This window comes from Dipodomys merriami, unplaced genomic scaffold (assembly GCF_024711535.1).
Source record: "Dipodomys merriami isolate MVZ:Mamm:240054 unplaced genomic scaffold, mDipMer1.0.p SCAF_53, whole genome shotgun sequence".
Taxonomy (NCBI): Eukaryota; Metazoa; Chordata; class Mammalia; order Rodentia; family Heteromyidae; genus Dipodomys; species Dipodomys merriami.
In genome coordinates this window covers 639,364-662,681 of record NW_027206102.1, presented here as the reverse complement: position 1 = coordinate 662,681, position 23,318 = coordinate 639,364, and positions in this window count along the sequence as shown.

Below are 23,318 nucleotides of genomic sequence, written 5' to 3'. Positions count from 1 at the left end.
CTCAGCCTAAACCTAAGCCTATCCCTATCCGTAACCCTAACCCTCACACTCAACCTAACCCAAATCCCAATCAAACCCTAACCCTGACGCTCACCCTCACCTAAGCCTCACCTTAAGCCTAACCCTAACATTAATCCTAACCCTAACCCCATCCCTAAACCTCACACTAACACTAACCCTAACCATCACCCTAACACTAACCCTCACCCTAACACTAACCCTAACCCTCACACTCACCCTACCCTCACCCTAACCCTAAGCCTCATTCTCACCTTAAACCCGACACTAACCCTAACACTAATCCTCAATCTAAGCCTCACCCTCACCCTAACCCTAACCCTAACCCTCAACCTAACCCTAACCCTCACCCTTACCGTAACCCTCACCCTCAGCCTAAATTTCACATTTACCCTTACCATCACCCCCACCCTAACCCTCACCCTAAACCTAACCCTCATCCTAACCCTAACTCTACCCCTAAACCTCACCCTCACCCTAACCCGAACTCTATCCCTAACCCTAACACTAAACCTCAACCAAACCCTAAAGCTAATCCTCGCCCTCAACCACATGCTCAGCCTAAACCTAAGCCTAAGCCTAACGCTTACCCTAACCATCAACCTCACACTAGCCCTAATGCTAACCCTAATCCTAAACCTAACCCTCATCCTAACACTCACTCTATCCCTAACACAAAACCTCAACCTAAACCTAACCCTAAACCTCACCCTCACCCTAGCCCTCATCCTAGCCCTAATCCTAACCCTAACCCTCATTCTAACCCTCCCGATAACCCTAACCCTAACCCTCAACCTAACCCTAACACTCAGCTTCACCCTCACACTCAGCCTAATCCTAAGCCTAAAACTAACCCTAACCTTAACCCTCAATCTCACCTTAACCCTCACCCTAACCCTAACCCTAACACTAAGCCTAACCCTAACCCTCACCCTCAGCCTCATCCTAACCCTAACTCTAACCCTAAACCTCACCCTCACCATAACCCTTAGCCTAACCCTAACCCTAAACCTGACCCTAACCCTAACTCTAAACCTACCCTTATCCTAGCCCTTACACTAACCCTAATCCTAACCCTAACCCTCATCCTAACCCTCCCACTAACCCTAACCCTAACACTCACCCTAACCCTAACCCTTAACCTCAACCTCACCCTCAGCCTAATCCTAACACTAACCCTAATCCTCACCCTCACCCTAGCCCTCACCCTAACCCTAACCCTCACCCTAGGCCTAACCCTCACATTTAACCTTATCATGACCCCCACCTTAACCCTCAGCCTAATCTGAACCCTAACACTAACCCCCACCCTAACCCTCCCCCTAACCCTAAATCTAACCCTAAATCCCACCCTCACCCTAAACTACTAAATCTCACCCTAACCCCAACCCTAATCCTAACCCTAACCCTAACCATAACCATAACCATAACCCTCACCATAACCCAAAACTTAACCCTAACAATAACCCTCACAGTAACCCGAACCTCACGCTAAATCTAACTCTAACCCTAACCATAATAATAAAAACCTCACCCTAACCCTAACCCTAAACCTCGACCTCACCATAATCATAACCCTAACCCTATCCCTAACAATAACCCTAAACCTAACCCTAATCATAATCCTCAAACCCACACTAACGCTAATCCTAAACCTAAACCTCAAGCTAACCCTAACGCTCACACTTATTCTAACCCTAAACCTCATTCTAACCCTCACCCTAAGGCCTAAACCTAACACTAAAAGTCACCCTAACACTAAACCTAACCCTCAACCTCAACCTATACCTCATCCTAACCCTACTTCTCATCCTAAAACTCACCCTAACCCAAACCCTAAACCTCACCCTAAACCTAACCCTAAACCTAACACTCAACCTAACCCTAATCCTCACGCTCTACTTAACACTAACTCTAACCCTCACCCTAACCCTAAACATTACCTGAACCCTAACTTTCACCTTAACCCTAACCCTAACCCTCACCCTAACCCTAACCCTCACACTCACCTTACCCTTACCTTAATCCTAATCCTAACCCTAACCCTAACCCTCAACCTCCGCCTCACCTTATCCCTAACTCTAACCCTAAACCCCACACTCACCCTAACCCTAACCCTAACCCTAAACCTAACCTCACCCTAACCATAACCCTAAACCTCACCCTCACCCTAGCCCTCACCCTAACCCTAATCCTAACCCTAACCCTCATCCTAACCCTCCCTATAACCCTATCCGAAACCCTCACCCTATCCCTAACCCTCACACTCACCCTCACCCTCAGCCTAACCCTAAGCCTAATCACAAGCCTTACCTGAAACCTAACCTTAACCCTCAAACTCACCTGCACCCTCACCCTCACCATAACTCTAAACCAAACCCTAACCCTAACCCTAAACCTCACCCTAACCCTAACCCTAACACTAACCCTCACACTCACCCTCAACCTCAGTCTAACCCTAAGCCTATACCTAACTCTAACCCTAAAACTAACACTAACCCTAAACCTAACCCTAACATTAATCCTAACCCTAACACTAACCCTCAATCTCACCTTAACCCTCACCCTAACCTCAACAGTAACCCTAACACTAAGCCTAACCCTAACCCTCACACTCAATCTCACCCTAACCCTAACTCTAACCCTAAATCTCTCCCTCACCGTAACCCTTACCCTAACCCTAAACCTAAACGTCAACCGAAACCTCACTCTAAACCTCACCCTCACCCTAGCCCTTAACCTAAACCTAATCCTAACCCTAACCCTCATCGTAACCCCCCATCTAACCCTAACCCTAACACTCACCCTAACCCTAACCCTCACCGTCAACCTCACCCTCAGCCTAACCCTAAGCCTAACCCTAAACCTAACCCTAACACAAACACTCACCCTAACCCTAACCATAACCCTCACCCTAACCCTAACCTCACCATATCACTAATCCTAATCCTCACATTCACCCTAGCCCTAACCCTAAACCTAACCCTCACCCTCACCTTAAATCTCACACTAACCCTAACACTAATCCTCAATCTAACACTCAGCCTCAGCCTATCCCTAACCCTAACCCTCACCTAACCCTAACCCTCACCCTTACCTTAACCCTCACCCTAGGCCTAACCCTCACCTTTACCCTTATGGTCACCCCCACCTTAACCCTAACCCTAATCCTAACCCTCACCCTAACCCCCACCCTAACCCTCACCTTAACCCTAAATCTAACCCAAAACCACACCTTCACCCTAAACCTAACTCTAAAGTAACCCAAACCCTAAACCTCACCCTAACCCTAACCCTAATCCTAACCCTAACCCTCACCCTAACCCTAAGCCTAACCCTAACCCTAAGCCTAACCCTCACACTCACCCTCACCCTAACCGTAACAGTAAACCTAACCATAACAATAACCCTAACCCTAATCCTAACCCTAACTGTAACCATAACCCTCATTGTAACCCATACCGTAACCATAACACTAACCCTCACACTAACCCAAACAATAACCTCACCCTAACCCTAACTCTAAGCCCAAGCGTAACACTGAAAACCTCACCCTAATCCTAACCCTAACCCTCACCTTCACCTTAACCTTAAACCTAACACTAACCCTAACAATAACACTAACCCTAACCCTAATCATAATCCTCAACCTCACACTAACCCTGATCCTAACTCTAACCCTCACCCTTACCCTAACCCTCACACTTAACCTACCCCTAACCCTCATCCTAACCCTCAACCTAACCCTAAACCTAAACCTAAACCTCACACTAACACTAAACCTAACCCTCATCCTCACCCGAGCCCTCACCCTAACTCTAATCCTAACCCTAATCCTCATCCTAAGCCTCACCCAAACCCTAACCCTAAACCTCACCCTAACCCTAACCCTAAACCTAACCCTCAACCTAACCCTAATTGTCACGCTCAACTTAACACTAACCCTAACCCTCAACTTAACCCTAAACTTAACCTGAACCCTAACTCTCACCCTAACCCTAACCCTAACCCTCACCCTAACCCTAACCCTCACCCTCACCCTCACCATCAGTGAAAACCTAAGCCTAAACCTAACCCTAACCCTCACACTCACCCTAACCTTACCCTAATCCGAATCCTAACCCTAACCCTAACCCTCAACCTCAGCCTCACCTTAACCCTAACTCTAACCCTAAAAATCACCCTCACCCTAAACCTAACCCTAACCCTAAACCTAAACCTCACCCTAACCCTAACCCTTAAACTCACCCTCACCCTAGCCCTCACCCTAACCCTAATCCTAACCCTAACCCTCATCCTAACACTCCCTATAACCCTATCTGAAACCCTAACCCTAACCCTAACTGTCATACTCACCCTCACCCTCAGCCAAACCCTAAGCCTATCCACAAGCCTTACCAGAAACCTAACCCTAACCCTCATACTCACCCGCACCCTCACCCTCACCCTAACTCTAAACCTAACCCTAAACCTAACCCTAAACCTCACCCTAACCCTAACCGTAATCCTAACCCTCACCCTCACCCTAACCCTAACACAAACCCTAACCCTAACCCTCACCCTAACCTTCCCCTAATCCTATATCTAGCCCTGAACCTCACCCTCAACCTAACTCTAACCCTAGCCTTAACCCTAAACCCCACCCTAACCCTAACATTAACCCTGACTCGCACCCTCACTCTCACCGTAACTCTAACCCTAACCCTAAAAATAGCACTAAGCCTAACCCTAACCATCACCCTAACCCTAATCCTCACCCCCACCCTCACCATCAGCCTCAAACTCACGCTCACCCAACCCTAAACCTAAACCTAAACCTGTCCCTTAATCTCACCTTAACCCTCACCCTCACCCTAACCCAAACACTAACCGTAACCCTAAATCTCACCCTTACCCTACCCCAAACCCTAACTCTAACCCTAAACCTCACCCTCACCCTAACCCTAAAACACCCTAACCCTAACCCTCAACCTTACCCTCAACCACACCGTAACACTAACCCTGTCCCTAACAATAACTCTAGCCTTAAACCTATCCCTAAACATAACCCTCACCCTCAGCCTCACGTTCACTGAAAACTTAACCCTAACCATAACACTAAAAATAACCCTAACCCTAACCTTAACCCTACGCCTATTACTGACCCCCACTCTCACACTCAGCCTAACCGTAACCCTAACCCTAACCCTAACTCTAACCCTCCCTGTAACCCTAACCCTAACACTAACACTAACACTAACACTACCCCTAAACCAAACACTAAAACTAAACCTAATCCTCAGCCTCACCCTAATCCAAACCCTAACCCTAACCCTCACCCTAACCCTAAGCCTAACCATAACCCTTAGCCTAACCCTCACCCTCACCCTTATCCTACCCCAAATCCTAAACCTAACCCTATCCCTAACCCTAACCCTCACCCTAACCCTCACCCAAGATCTCACCCTAAACCTAATCCTAACCCTAAACCTCATCCTAACACTCACACTAAACCTAACCCTAACCCGAAACCTAACCCGAACCCTAACCCTCCCCCTCATGCTCAGCCTAAGCCTAAGCCTAAGCCTAAGCCTAAACCTAACCCTAACCCTAACCATATCCCTAACCCTAACCTTAACCCTAACTCTAACCCTAAATCTCACCCTCACCCTAACCCTCAGTCTAACCCTAACCCTAAACCTAAACCTCATCCTAACCCTAACCCTAACCCTCACCCTCACCCTCACCCTAACCGTAAACATAACCCTAACCCTAACAATAACGCAAACCCTAACCCTAACCATCACCGTAACCATAACCCTCACCCTAACATTTACCTCACCCATCCTCACCCTAACCTCACACTAACCCTAACACTAATCCTCAATCTAAACCTCACCCTCACCCTAACCCTAAACCTAACCCTCACCATAACTGTAACCCTCACACTTACCGTAACCCTCACCCTCAGCCTAACCCTCACCTTTACCCTTACCGTCACCCGCACCCTAAACCTCACCCTAACCCCAACCCTCTCCCTAACCCTAACTCTACACCTAAACCTCACCCTCACCCTAAACCTAACTCTAACACTTACCCTATCACTAAACCTCAGCCTCACCCTTTCCTTAACGCTCACACTCACCCTCACTGTAACCATAACCGTAAAACTAAAAATTACCCTAAACCTAACCCTAACCCTCACCCTAACCATAACCCTCACCCTAAACATCACCCTCAACCTAACACTTACCCTCACCCTAACACTAACCCTAACACTAACCCTAACCCTAACACTAACCCTAACCCTCACTCTAATCCTAAACCTCACCCTAACCCTAACCCTAACTCTAAACCTCACCCTCTCCCTAGCCCTCACACTAACCCTAAATCTAAACCTCCCCATCTCCCTACCCCTAGCCCTAATCCTCACCCTAAACCTCACACTAACCCTAACCTTAAACCTAATGCTCAATCAAACCCTCACCCTAACCTTAACCCTAACACTAAACCTAACCCTAACACACACACTCACCCTCACCCTAAATCTAACAATAACCCTAACCCTTACCCTAACTCTCCCCCTAACTCACACCCTAAACCTAACACTAACACTAACCCTAACCCTAAACCTCAACCTCTCACCCTAACCCTAACTCTAAATCTAAACCTAACCCTCACCCTAAACCTAACTCTAACAGTAACCCAATCCCTAAACCTCACCCTAAACCTAACCCTAAACATCACCCTCACCCTCACCATAACCGTAACTCTAAACCTAACCCTAACAATAACCCTAACACTAATGCTAACCCTCACCATAACCATAACCCTCACCCTCACCCTCACCCTAACCCTCAGCCTCGCCCTCACCCTCAGCCTCACCCTAACCCAAACCCTCACCCTAACACTTACCCTGACCCTAACACTAATCCTCACCCTAACACTAACCCTCACACTAATCCTAACCCTAACCTCACCCTAAACCTAACCCGATCCCTAACCCTCACCCTCACGCTAAACATAACCCTAACCCTAACACTCACCCTAACCCTAAACTTAAACTGAACCCTAACTCTCACCCTAACCCTAACCCTAATCCTCACCCTAACCCTAAGCCTCACCCTCACCCTCAACGTAACCCTAAGCCTAACCCTAAATGTTACCCTAAACCTCACACTCACCCTATCCCTTACCCTAATCCTAATCCTTACCCTAAATCTAACCTGACCCTAAGCCTCAACTTAACCCTAACTCTAACCCTAAACCTCACCCTCACCATAACCCTATCCCTAACCCAAACTGTAAACCTCACCTTAACCCTAACCCTCATCATAGCCCTCACCCTAACCCTAATCCTAACCCTAACCCTCATCTTATCCCTCCCCATAACCCTAATCCTAACCCTTGCCCTAACCCTAACCCTCACCCTCACCCTCAGCCTAAACTTAAGCCTAACCCTAATCCTAACCCTAACCCTAACCCTAACCATCACACTCACCCTAAACCTAACCCTAAACCTCACCCTAACCCTAACCCTCACCCTCACGCTCACCCTCAGCCTAACCCTAAGCCTAACCCGTACCCTAACCCTAACATTCACACTCACCCTAAACCTAACCTTAATCCTAATCCTAATCCTAATCCTAACCCTAACCCTCACCCTCAACCTAACCCTCACCTTAAGCCTAAACCAAACATTAATTCTAACGTAACCCTCACCGTCAGCCTGACCCTAACCCTAACTCTAACCCTAAACCTCACCTGACCCTAACCCTAACCCAAACCCTATCTCTAAGCCTCATCCAAACCATAACCCTAAACCTCACCATCACCCTCACAGTAACCATAACCCTAACCCTAACGCTAACAATAACCCTAACTCTAACCCTAACCCTCGCCCTAACCATAACCCTCACCCTAAACCTAACACTCACCCTAACACTTACCCTCACCTTAACACTAACCCTAACCCTAACACTAACCCTCACACTAACCCTAGTCATCACCCAAACCCTAAACCTCACCCTACCACTAACCCTAAACCTCACCCTCTCCCTAGCCCTCACCCTAAACCTTAACCCTCATCCTCACCCTAAACCTCACAGTAACCCTAACACTAATCCTCAATCTAACCCTCAACCTCACCCACACCCTAACCCTAAACCTCACCCTAACATTAACCCTGACACTTAACCCTCACCCTAAGCCTAACTCTCAACTTTACACTTACCATCACCCCCACATTAACCCTAACACTAAATCTCACCCTAATCCTAACCCTAACCCTCACCCTCAACCTCACGCTCAGCCTAACCCTAAGCCTAAGCCTAAGCCTAACCCTCACCCGCACCCTCACCCTCAGCCAAAACCTAAGGCTAACCCTAACCCTAATCCTAACCCTCACACTCACCCTGTCCCTAACCTTAATCCTAACCCTAACCCTAACCCTAACCTTCACCCTCAAACTCAGCCTAACCCTAACCCTAATTCTAACCCTAAACCTCACCCTCAGCTTAACCCTAATACTAACCCTAACCCTAACCCTAACCCTCCCCCTAACTCTCACCCTAACCCTAACCGTAACACTAACCATAACCCTAAACCTCACCCTAACACTCACCCTAACTGTAACTCTAACCCTAAACGTCACCCTCACCATCACCCTAACCCTAATCCTCACCCTATCACTTACCCTCACACTAACGCTCACGCTAATCCTCACACTCACCCTCAGCCTTACCCTAATCCTAAACTTAACCCTAACCCAAAACCTCACCCTAACAATCCCCCTAACCCTAACTCTAACCCTAAACCTCACCCTCAAACTACCCCTAACCCTAGCCCTAAACCTCAACCTAAACGTCAGCCTAACCCTAACCCACACCCTCACACTCAACCTCACTGTAACTCTAAGCCTATCCCCAAAAATAATACTAATCCTAACCCGAACCCTCAGCCTCACCCTCACCGCAAACTTAACCCTAACCATAATCCTTACAATAAGCCTAGCCCTAACCCTAACCATAACCCTCACCATAACCCTAACCCTAACCCTAATTCTAAACCTAACCCTATCCCTAAGCCTAACCCTAACCCTAACCTCACACTCACCCTCACCCTAATCCGAATCCTAACCCTAACCGTATGCCTAAACCTAACCCTCACCATAACACTCACCCTAGCCCTCACCCTCATGCTCGGCCTTAGCCTAAGCATAAGCCTTAGCCTAATCCTAACCCTAACCCTCACACTAACCCTAACCCTAACACTAACCCTAACTCTAATTGTAAACCTCACGCTCACCCTAACCCTAACTGCAACTCTAACTCTAAAACTAACCCTAAACCTAACCCTAAAATAACCCTAACCCCAACCCTAAATCTACCCCTAAATCTCATGCTCACCCTAAAGCTATCTCTAACCCTAACCCTAAAACTAAAACTCACCGTAACCCTAACCTTAACTCTCAGGCTAAACCTAACCCTCACCCTCACCCTCACTCTCAGCCTAAACCTAAGTTTAACCCTAAGCCTAACCCTAACCCTCACACTCACCCTAACCCTAACCCTAATCCAAATACTAATCCTAGCCTTAACACTAACCCTCACCCTAACCCTCACCCTAACCCTCGCCCTAACCCTAACCCTAAAACTAACCCTCACCCTCAGCCTCATCCTAACCCTAATTCTAACACTAAACCTCAACCACACCCTAACGCTAACGCTAACCCTAACCCTAACCCTAACAATCCCCCTAATTCTCACCCTAACCCTAACCCTAACACCCTAACCCTAAACCTCAACCTAAACCTCACCCTAAACCTAACTCTATCACTAAACCTCACCCTCACCCAACCCTCACATTAACTCTAACCCTCACCCTAACACTTACCCTCACCCTAACACTAACCCTACATTAACACTAACCCTCAAACTAACCCTAAACTTAACCCTAACCCTAAACCTCAACCTAACCCTCACCCTCACCTTAACCGTAATACTAACCCTATGCCTAACCCTTACCCAAACCGACGCCCTAACACTATATTTAACCTAAAACCTCAACCTAAGCCTAACCCTAACCCTAAAAGTAAGCCTAATGCTCAGCCTCACCCTCAACTTAACCCAAACCCTAATCCTAACCCACACCCTAACCCTCACCCTAACTCTCAGGCTAACCCTAACCCTAACCCTAACCCTAACAATCACCCTCACCCTAACCCTAATCCTAAACCTAACCCATTTCCTAACCCTAACACTCACCCTAACCCTCACCCTAGCCTCACCCAACCCTAATCCTAACCCTAAACCTCATCCTAACCCTCAACCTAACCCTAACCCTCACCCTAACCCTAACTCTAAACCTCACGCTCATGCTCGGCCTAAGCCTAAGCCTAACCCTAACCCTATACCTAACCCTCACCCTAACCCTAACCCTAACACTAACTCTAACTCTAACCGTAAATATCACACTCACCCTATCCCTAAATCTAACCCTAACCCTCACACTAACCATTACACTCGCCCTTACCCTAACCCTCACCCTAACACTTACCCTCACATTAACACTAAACCTAACAATAACACTAAGGCTCACCGTAACCCTAACCCTCATCCTCACCCTAAACCTCACACTAACCCTAATACTAATCCTCAATCTAACCCTCACCCTCACACTAACCCTAACACTAACCCTCACCCTAACCCTAACACTAACTCTCACCCTAACCCTAACCCTCACTCTTACCGTAACCCTCACCCTCAGCCTAACCCTCAACTTTACCGTTAACGTCACCCCGACCCTAACCCGCACACTAACCATAACCCTAACCCTAACCCTCACCTTAACCCTAGCTCTACACCTAAACCTCACCCTCATGCTAACACTAACTCTAACCCTAACACTAAACCTCACCCTAAGCCTAACCCTAACCCTCACTCACACTCTCACCGTAACCGTAACAGTAACCCTAACCCTAACAATAAACCTAAACCTAAGCCTAACCTTCACCATAAACATAACCATCATCCGAACCCTAAACCTCACCTTAACACTTATCCTCACCCTTACATTAACCCTAACCCTAACAATAACCCTCACTCTAACCTTAAACCTCACCCTAATTCTAAACCTCACCCTAACCCTAACCCTAAACCTAACCCTCACCCTCACCCTAGCACTCACCCTAACCCTAATTCTAACCCTCACTCTCACCCTAAACCTAACCCTCATCCTCACCCTAAAGCTCACACTAACCTTAAACCTAATCCTCAATCTAAAGCTCACCCTAACCCTTATCCTAACCCTAAACCTAAAACTAAACTTCACCCTTATCTTAAACCTCACCCTCAGCCTAAACCTCACATTTACCATTACCATCATCCTCACCCTAACCCTCACCCTAACCCTAAGTCCCATCCTAACCCTCACCCTAAGAGTAAACCTAACCATCACCCTAACACTAACCCTAACCCTAACCCTCACGCTCAGCCTAAGCCTAAACCTTACCCTATCCCTCACACTCACCCTAGCCTTCACCTGAAACCTAATCCTAACCCTAAGCCTCATCCTAACCCTCACACTAACCCTAACCCTAACCATCACCATAAGCCTAATCCTCAACCCCACCCTGACCCTCAGCCTAACCTTAAGCCTAAGCCTAAGATTAACCCTAACCCTCACACTCACACTCAACCTAATCCTAATCCTAACCCTAACCCTAACCATAACCCTAAACCTCAACCTAACCTTCAACCTACCCTTAACCCTAACCCTAACACTAACACTAACCCTCAACTTAACCCTCCAACTAACCCTAAATCTAACGCTAAACTTCACCCTCACCCTAAACCTAATCCTATCTATAACCCTAAACCTCACCCTAAAGCTAACCCTAATCCTCACCCTCACCCTCAACTTAACCATCACGATAACTCTAACCCTAACCCTAACAATAACACTAATCCTAACCCTAAACCTAACCATAACCCTAACACTAATCCTAACACTCACCCTCACCTTAAACCTAATCCTAACCCTAACCCTCACCCTAATCCTAACCCTCACCCTAACCCTAACCCTCACCCTCACTGTAACCCTAATCCTCAACCTAACCATAACCCTAACCCTAAACCTTAACCTAACACTAACCCTAACCCTCACCCTCATCCTAGACCTCACACTTACCCTAATCGTAACCCTAATCCTCATCCTAGCCCGCACACCAACCCTAACCCTAACCATCACTCGAACCCTAACCCTAAACCTCAACCTAACCCTAACCCTCACCCTAACTCTGAACTTAACCGAACCCTAATTCTCACCCAAACCCTAACCCTAACCCGAACCCTAACTCTAACCCTTACCCTCACCCTCACCCTCAGCCTAACCCTAAGGCTAAGCCTAACCCTAACCGTAACTGTAAAACTCACCCTAAACCTTACCCTAATCCTAATAGTAACCCTAAGCCTAAACCTCAACCTCAACCTAACCCTCAACCTAACCCTAACTCTAACACTAACACTAACCCTAACCCTCAACCTCAGCCTAAAGTTGAAGCTACCTCTAAATCTCACCCTCACCCTAACACTAACCCTAACATTAAACCTCACCCTAACCCTAAGCTAAACCTCACCCTCACCCTAGCCCTCACCCTAACCCTAATCCTAAACCTAACCTTATTCCTAAACCTCAACCTAACCCTCACCCTCACCGTAAACCTAACACTAACACTAACCCTAAACCTCACCCTAACCCTCCACTTTACCCTAACTCTAACCCTAAACCTAATCCTCACCCTAACTCTAAACCTAAGCCTAACCCTAAACCTCACCCTAAAACTCACAGTAACCCTAAACCTAATCCTCAATCTAACCCTCACCCTAAGCCTAACCCTAACATTTACCCTAACCCTAACCCTCACCCTAACCATTCCCCTAACCCTATATTTAACCTTAAACCTCACCCTCACCCTAAACCTAACACTAACCCTAAACCCCACCCTAACCCTAAACCTAACCCTCACCCACACCCTCACCCTCACCATAACTCTAACCCTAACCCTAAGAATAACACTAACCCTAAACCAAACCATCACCCTAACCCTAATACTCAACCCCACTGTCACCCTCACCCTAACCCTAACCCTATCCCTAAACCTAACCCTAATCCTAACCCTCTCCCTAATTCTCACCTAAACCTAACCCTAACCCTAACCCTCAACCTGACCCTCACCCTACCCCTAACCCTAACCCTAAACCTCACCCTCACTCTAACCCTAATCCAAACCCTAAACCTCACCCTAACCCTAACCCTCACCCTCACCCTCACCACAACCATGACCCTAAACTTAACCCTAACAGTAACCCTAACCCTAATCCTAACCGTCATCCTAACCATAACCCTCAGCCTAACCCATACCCTTACCCTAACAATTACCATCCCCCTAAAACTAAGACTATCCCTAACACTATCCCTCACACTAACCCTAACCCTAACCCTAACCCTAAACCTCAACCTAATCCTCACCCTCAACCTAATCCTAACACTAACCATAAACCTAACCCTCACCCTAACCCTCACCCTAACCCTATATCTAATCCTAAACCTCATCCTCACCCTTACCCTAACCCTAACCCTAACCCTCATCCTCACCCTAAACCTCACACTAAACCTAACACAAATCCTCAATCTAACCCTCACCATCACACTAACCCTAACACTAACCCTCACCCGAACCCTAACCCTCAACCTTACCGAAAACATCACCCTCAGCTTAACTCAAAGGTTTACCCTTACCATCACCCTAACCATAAATGTAACACTAACCCTAAACCTAAACTTCAACCTCAGCCTCACCCTAACCCTAACCCTAACCCTAAACCTCACACTCATCCTCACCTTACCCCTAACGCTAACCCTAAACCTCACCCTCACAATAGCCCTCACCATAACCCTAATCCTAAAACTAAGCCTCATCCTAACCCTCACCATAAGCCTAACACTCATCCTCACCCTTACCCTAAACCTAAACCTAACCGTCAACCTAACCCTAACCCTCACCCTCACCATAACCCTTACCCTAACCCTCACTCTAAAACTAAACTTAACCAGAACCCTAACCCTCACCCTAATCCTAACCCTCACCCTCAACCTCACCCTCAGCCTAACCCTAAGCCTAACACTAAACCTAACCCTAACACACACACTCACCCTCACCCTAACTCTAATCCTAACCCTAACCCTCCCCCTAACTCTCAGCGTAAACCTAATCTTAACACTAACACTAACCCCAAACCTCAACCTAACCCTCACCCGAACCGTTATTTTAACCCTAAACCTCACCTTCACCCTAAACCTAACTCTAACCCTAACCCAAACCCTAAACCTCACCCTAACCCTAACCCTCACCCGCACCCTCACCCTCACTGTAACTCTAAACCTAACGATAAAAGTAACACTAACCCTAAACGGAACCATCACCCTACCCCTAATCCTCACCCCCACCCTCACCTTCAGCCTAACCATAAGCCTAAGCCTAACCCTCAACCTAACCCTTACACTCACTCTCAGCCTAACCCTAATCCTAAACCTAAACTTAAACCTAACCCTAACCCTAACCCTAAACCTCACCCTAATCCTCATCCTCACACTCACCTTTGCCCAATCCCTAAACTTAACCCTCACCCTAACCTTAAGCCTAATCCTCACCCTAAGCCTCACACTCACCCTCACCCTAACCCTAATACTAACCCTAACCCTAACCCTAAACCTAACCCTCACCCTAACCCTCACCCTAGCCCTAATCCTAACCCTAATCCTAATCCTAAACCTCATCCTAACCCTCACCTTAAACCTAACCCTAAACCTCACCCTCAACCTAGCCCTCACCCTAAACCTAATCCTAACCTTAAAGCTCATCCAAAACCTCCCCATAACCCTAACCCTAGCTCTCAACCTAAACCTAACCCTCACCCTCAACCTCAATCTCAGCCTAACTCTAACCTTCACCCTAACCCTCACATTCACCCTAACAGTAACCCTAATCCTAAACCTAACCCTATCACTAAACCTCAACCTAAACCTCACCCTCACCCTAAACCTAACACTAACCCTAACCCTTAACCTCTCCATAACCCTAACTCTAACCCTAAACTTCACCCTCAACCTAACCCTAACCCTAAGCCTAACTCTCACCCTCCCCCTAACCCTAACCCTATCACTCACCCTAACCATAAACTTAATCCGAATCCTAACTCTCACACTAACCCTAAACCTCAGCATAACCCCAAACCTAAACGTAACCCTAACCCTAACCATCACACTCACCCTCACCCTACCCTCCCCCTATCCGTATATCTAACCCTAAACCTCACCCTCACTCTAACCCTAACCCTAACACTAAACCCCATTATAACCCTAAACTTAACCCTCATCCGCACCCTCACCCTCACCGTAAATCTAACCCTAACCCTAACAATAACACTAACCCTAACTCAACCATCACCCTAACCCTAATGCTCACCCCCACACTCACCCTCACCCTAACCCTAATCCTAAACCTAGCCCTATCCCTAAACCTCAACCTAAACTTCACACTCACCCTAACCCTAACACTAATCCTAACCCTAATCCTCATCCTAACCCTCCCCTTAACGCTAACTCTAACCCTAAACGTCACACTGACCCTCACCCTAACCCTAACCCTAACGCTAAACCTCTCCCTAAACCTCAACCTAACCATAACCCTCACCCCCATCCTCAACCTCACCGTAACTCTAACCCTAACTATAACAATAACACTAACCCCAACCCTAAACATAACCATAAACCGCAACCTCAGCCTAACCCTCACCACTAACTTTACTCTAACCATACCACAAACAATAACCCTAATCCTAACCCTAACCCTAATACACACACCCACTCTCACCCTAACCCTAACCCTAACCCTAACCCTAACCCTAACCATAACCCTCACTGTAACTCTAACCCTAACCCTAACCCTAACACTAAACCTAACCCTAAGCCTCAGCCTCATCCTCACCCTACCCCAAACACTAAACCGAACCCTCACCCTAACCCTAATCCTGACCCTAACCCTAAACCTAACCCATACACTCACCCTCTCCCTACCCCTAATCCTATACCTAAACCTATCCCTAACCCTAACCCTCACCCTCACCCAAAACCTCAAAGTAACTCTAACTCTAAACCTAACAATAACACTAACCCTAACCATAACCATAACCCTCACCCTCAGCCTCATCCTCACCACAAACTTAACTCTAACCATAATACTAAAAATAACCCTAACCCTAACATTAACCTTAATCCTCACCCCCACCCTCACCCTCAGCCTAACCCTAAGCCAAACCCTAACCGTAACTCTAAAACTAACATTCACCATAACCCTAACCCTAAACCTAATCCTAAACCTAAACCTAAGCCAAACCCTAAACCTAAATCTAATCCTCAGCCTCACTCTCACCCTAAACCAAAACCTAACCCTAACCCCCAACCTAACCCTAAACCTAAGCCTAAACCTAACCATAACCATAACCCTCACTGTAACTCTAAAACTAACCCTAACCCTAACCTTAAACCTAACCCTAATCCTCAGGCTCAACCTCACCCTAAACCAAAACCTAACCCTAACCCTCACCCTAACCCTAAGCCTAACCCTAACCCTAACCCTCACACTCACCCTCACCCTAACCCTAAACATAAACCTAACCCTATCCCTAACCCCAACCCTCACAGTCAGCCTCAACCTAGCCCTCACCCTAACCCTAATCCTAAACCTAAACCTTATCCTTACCCTCACCCTAACCCTAAACCTAACCCTCACCCTAACCCTAAACCTAACCCTCTCCCTCATGCTCAGCCAAAGCTTACTCCTAAACCTAAACCTAATCCTAAACCTAACCCTAACCCTCAACCTAACCCTTACCCTAACACTAAACTTAACTCTAACCCTAAACCTCACCCTTTCCCTAACCCTAACTCTAAACCTAACAGTGAACCTAAACCTCATCCTAACCTTAACCCTCACACACACCCTAACCCTTACCCTAATCCTAATCCGTTCACTAAGCTCAACACTCACCCACACCCTAACCCTAACTCTAACACTAACCCTAACCCTAATCCTCACCCTCAGCCTCACCCTAACCCTAACTCTAACCCTAAACCTAAACCTCACCCTAACCCTAACATTAAACCTAACGCCAAACCTCACCCTAAGCCTAATCCTAAAACTCACCCTCACACTAGCCCTCACACTAACCCTAATCCTAACCCTAACGCTCATCCAAACCCTCCCAATAACCCTAAACCTACCCTATCCCTAACCCTATCCCTAACCCTCAAAGTCTCCCTCATCCTCAGCCTAACCCTAAGCCTAAACCTAACCCACACCCTAACCCTCACACTCAACCTCACCCTAACCCTAATCCTAAACCTAACCCTATCCCTAAACCTCAACCTAAACCTCAGCCTCACCCTAAACCTAACAATAACCCTAAACCTGAACCTCACCCTAACCCTCCCCCTAACCCTAACTCTAACCCTAAACCTCACCCTCACCCTAATCCTAACCCTAACCCTAAACCTCACCCTAAACCTCACCCTAACCCTAAAACTCACACTCACCCAAAACCTCAAAGTAACTCTAACCCTAACCCTAAAAATAACACTAACCCTAAACCTAATCCTAACCATAACCCTCACCCTCACCGAAAACTTAACCCTAACCATAACACTAACAATAACCCTAACCCTAACACTAACCCTAATCCTCACCCCCACCCTCACCCTCAGCCTAATCCTAAGCCAAACCGTAACCCTAACCCTAAAGCTAACCCTCACTGTAACCCTAACCTTAAACCTAACCCTAACCCTAAACCTATCCCAAACCTTAACCCTAAACCTAACCCTAATCCTCAGCCTCAACCTCACCCTAACCCTAACCCACACACTAACCCTAAGCCTAACCCTAAACCTAAAACTAACCCTCACACTCACCCTCACCCTAAACCTAATCCTAAACCTAACCCAAACCCTAACCCTAACCCTCACCCTAAGCCTCAACCTAGCCCTCACCCTAACCCTAAATCTAAACCTAACACTAAACCTAAACCTCATCCTAACCATAAACCTAACCCTCACACTCACCCTCACCAAAACCGTAGCCTTAACCCTAACAGTAACCCTAACCCTAGCCCTAACCCTCACCCTTACCATAACCCTCACCCTAACCCTAACGCTCACCCTAACACTTACCCTCACCCTAACACTAACTCTAACCCTAACACTAACCTTCACACTATCCCTAACCATCACCCTAACCGTAATCCTCAAACTAACCCTAACACTAATCCTCACCCTCAACCTAACCCTCACCCTAAACCTAACCCTCATCCTCACCCTAAACCTCAAAATAACCCTAAGACTAATCCTCAATCTAACCCTCACCCTCACCCTACCCCTAAACCTAACCCTCACCTTAACCCTAACCCTCACCCTAACCCTCACCCTAACCCTAACTCTACGCATAAACCTCACCCTAACCCTAACCCTCAGGCACACCCTCTCCATCACTGTAACCCTAAGCCTAACCCTAACCCTAATCCTAACCCTCACACTAACTCTAAGCCTTACCCTCACCCTAACCCTAACCCTCACCCTCACCCTCACCCTCAGCTTAAACCTAAGCCTAAGCTTAACCCTAACACTCACACTCACCCTAAACCTTACCCTAATCCTAATCCTAACCCTAAGCCTAAACCTCACCCTCACCCTAACCCTCACCCTAACCCTAAACCTAACCCTAATCCTCAGCCTCACCCTTACCCTAACTCAAACCCTTACCCTAACCCCCAGCCTAACCCTAAGCCTAACCCTAACCATCACACTCACCCTCACCCTAAACCTAATACTAAACCTAAACTTATCCCTAAAACTAACCCTCACCCTAAGCCTCAACCTAGCCCACACCAAAATCCTAAATCTAACCCTAACCCTAAACCTAAACCACATCCTAAAGCTAAACATAAGCCTCACCCTCACCCTCACCGTAACCGTAGCCCTAACCCTAACAGTAACCCTAACTCTAGCCCTATTCCTCACAGTTACCATAAGCCTCACCCTAACCCTAACCCTCAACCTAACACTTAACCTCACCCTAACACTAACTCTAACCCTAAGACTAACCCTCACACTATCCCTAACCATCACTCTAAACCTTATCCTCACCCTAACCCTAACCCTATCTCTCACCCTCAACCTAACCCTCACCCTAAACCTAACCGTCATACTCACCCTAAACCTCACAATAACCATAACACTAATCCTCAATCTAACCCTCACCCTCACCCTACCCCTAAACCTAACCCTCACCCTAACCCTAAACCTCACCCTAACCCTCACCCTAACCTTAACTCTACACCTAAACCTCACCCTAACCCTAACTCTAACACTAACCCTAACCCTAACTCTCACCCTCATCCTCACCCTAACCCTAAACCTCAACCTCACCCTAACCCTAACCCTAAACATAACGCTAAACCTCACCCTAACCCTAACACTAACCCTAACCCTAACCCTCACCCTCAGCCTCACCCTAACCCTAAACCTCAACCTCACCCTAACCCTAACCCTAAACCTAACGCTAAACCTCACCCTAACCCTAACCCTAAAACTCACCCTCACCCTAGTCCTGATCCTAACCCTAATCCTAACCCTAACAATCATCCAAACCCTCCACATAACCCTAACACTAGCCCTCACACTAACCCTAAACCTCGAACTCACACTCACCCTCAGCCCAAACCTAAACCTAAACCTAAACCTCACCCTAACCCTCACAATCACCCTCAACCTAACCCTAATCCTAAACGTAACCCTATCCCTAAACCTCAACCTAAACCTCACCCTCACCTTAAAACTAACACTAACCCTAACCCTGAAACTCACCCTAACCTTCCCCCTAACCCTAACTCTAACCCTAAACCTCACCCTCACCCTAACCCTAACCTGAAACCTAAACCTTACCCTAACCCTAACCCTCACCCTCACCCAAAACCTCAAAGTAACTCTAACTCTAAACCTAAAAATAACATAACCCTAACCCTAACCCTAACCCTAAACATAACCCTCACCCTCAGCCTCACCCTCACCGCAAACTTAACTCTGACCATAACACTAACAATAACCCTAACGGTAACACTAACTCTAATCCTCACCTCGACCCTCAGCCTAACCCTAAGCCAAACCCTAACCCTAACCCTAAACCTAACTCTAACCCTAAACCTCACCCTCACCCTAAACCTAACTCTAAACCTAACCCTGACCCTAAACGTCATCCTAAACCTAACCCTCACACACACACTAACCCTTACCCTAATCCTAATGCTTTCACTAAGGCTAACCCTCACCCACACCCTAAACCTCACCCTAACCCTAACTCTAACACTAACCCTAACTCTAACCCTAAACCTCAGCCTCACCCTAACCCTAACCCTAAACCTAACGCTAAACCTCACCCTAACCCAAACCCTAAAACTCACCCTCACCCTAGCCCTCACCCTAACCCTAATCCTAACCCTAGCCCTCACCCTAAACCTAATCCTAACCCTAACGCTCATCCAAACCCTCCCCATAACCCTAAACCTGGCCCTAACCCTAACCCTCAAAATTTCCCTCACCCTCAGCCTAACCCTAAGCCTAAACCTAACCCTCACGCTAACCCTCACATTCAACCTCTCCCTAACCCTAATACTAAACCTAACCCTATCCCTAAACCTCAACCTAAACCTCCTCCTCACCCTAAACCGAACCCTAACCCTAACCCTGAACCTCATCCTAACTGTCCCCCTAACCCTACCTCTAACACTAATCCTCCCCCTCACACTAACTCTAATCCTAACCCTAAACCTCACCCTAAACCTCACCCTAACCCTAACCCTCACCCTCACCTAAAACTTCAAAGTAACTCTAACGCTAAACCTAACAATAACACTAACTCTAACCCTAACCCTAACCATAAACCTCACTCTCAGCCTCACCCACACCGTAAACGTAACCCTAACCATAACACTAACAATAATCCTAACCCTATCCCTAACCCTAACCCAACCCTAACCCTCACACTCACCGTCACCGTAAACTTAATCCGAAACCTAACCCTATCCCTAACAATAACCCTCACCCTAAGCCATAACCTAGCCCTCACCCTAAACCTAAATCTAACTCAAACCCTAAACCTAAAACTCTTCCTAAAACTAAACTTAACCCTCACCCTCACACTCACCGTAACCGTAGCCTTAACCCTAACAGTAACCCTAAATCTACACCTAACCCTCACCCTTACCATAACCCCCACCCTAACACTAACCCTCACCCTAACACTTATCCTCACCCTAACACTAACAATAACCCTAGCACTAACACTCACACTATCCCTAACCATCACCCTAAACCTAATCCTCACCCTAACCCTAACCCTAACCCTCACCCTCAACCTAACACTCACAATAAACCTATAAACCTAACCCTCATCCTCACCCTAAACCTCACAATAACTCTAACATTAATCCTCAATCTAACCCACACCCTCACCCTACCCCTAAACCTAACCCTCACCCTAACCCTAACTCTAAACCTAAACCTCACCCTAACCCTCTCCCTCACGCTCACCCTCTCCCTCAGTATAACCCTAAGCATAACCCTAACCCTAACACTCACACTAACTCTAACCCTTACCCTCACCCTAACCCTCAACCTAACCCTAGCCCTCACGCTCACTGTAACCCTAACACTTACCCTCACCCTGACCCTAACCTTCACCATCACACGCACCCTCAGCTTAACCCTAAGCTTAAGCCCAACCCTAACCCTAACCCTCACCCTCACCCTAACACTCACCCTAACCCTAACTCTAACACTAAACCTAACCCTCATCCTCAGCCTCACCCTAACCCTAACTCTAACCCTAAACCTCACCCTCACCCTAACTCTAACCCTAAGCCTAACCCTAAATCTCACGCTCATCCTAGCCCTCAACCTAACCCTAATCCTTACCGTAATGCTCATCCTAACCCTCCCCTAAACCTAACCCTAACCCCCACCCTAATCCTCAACCACACCCTCACACTCAACCTAACCCTAAGCCTAACCCTGTCCCTAACACTAACCCTAACCCTCACCGTAAACCTAACCGTATCCCTAACGCTAACCCTAACCCTAAACCTAAACCTAAACCTAACCCTAATCCTCAGCATCACCCTCACCCTAACCCAAACCCTAAACCTAATCCTCACCCTAACCCTAAGCCTAAACCTAACATAACCATAACCCTCACACTAACCCTCACCCTAACCCTAATCCTAAGCCTAACTTAACCCTAAAACTAAACCTCACCCTATCCCTAACTCTAACATTAACCCTAACCCTAACCCTCACCCTCAGCCTCACCCTAACCCTAACTCTATGCCTAACCCTAACACTAAACCTCACCCTAAGCCTAAGCCTAAACCTAACCCTCACCCTCACCCTCACCGTAACCGTAACCCTAACCCTAACCCTAAAAATAACCCTAACCCTATCCCTTTTCCTCACCCTAACCATAACCCTCACCCTAAGGCTAACCCTCACCATAACACTTACCCTCACTCTAACACTAACCCTAACCCTAACACTAACCCTCACACTAAACCTAACCCTCAACCTAATCCTAAACCTCACCCAAACCCTAACCCAAACCCTCACCCTCACCGTAGCCCTCACCCTAACCCTGATTCTAACCCTCACCCTCACAATAAACCTAACCCTCATCCTCACACTAAACCTCACACTGACCGTAACCCTAATCCTCAATCTAACCCTCACCCTACCTCTAACCCTAACCCTTACCCTAACCCTAAACTGAACTTTAACCCTCATCCTTATCTTAACCTTCACCCTCAGCCTAAACCATACTTTACACTTAGCATCTTCCTCACCCTAAATCTCACCCTAACCCTAAACCTTATCCTAACCCTCACCCTCACCCTAAACCTAACCCTCATCCTCACACTAAACTTCACACTGACCCTAACCGTAATCCTCAATCTAACACTCACCCTACCTCTAACCCTAACCCTTACCATAACCCTAAACTGAACTTTAACCCTCACCCTTATCTTAACCTTCACCCTCAGCCTAAACCATACCTTTACCCTTAGCATCTTCCTCACCCTAAACCTCACGCTAACCCTAAACTTCATCCTAAACCTCACCCTAACCATAAACCTAACCATCCCCCTAAACCTAGCCCTCAC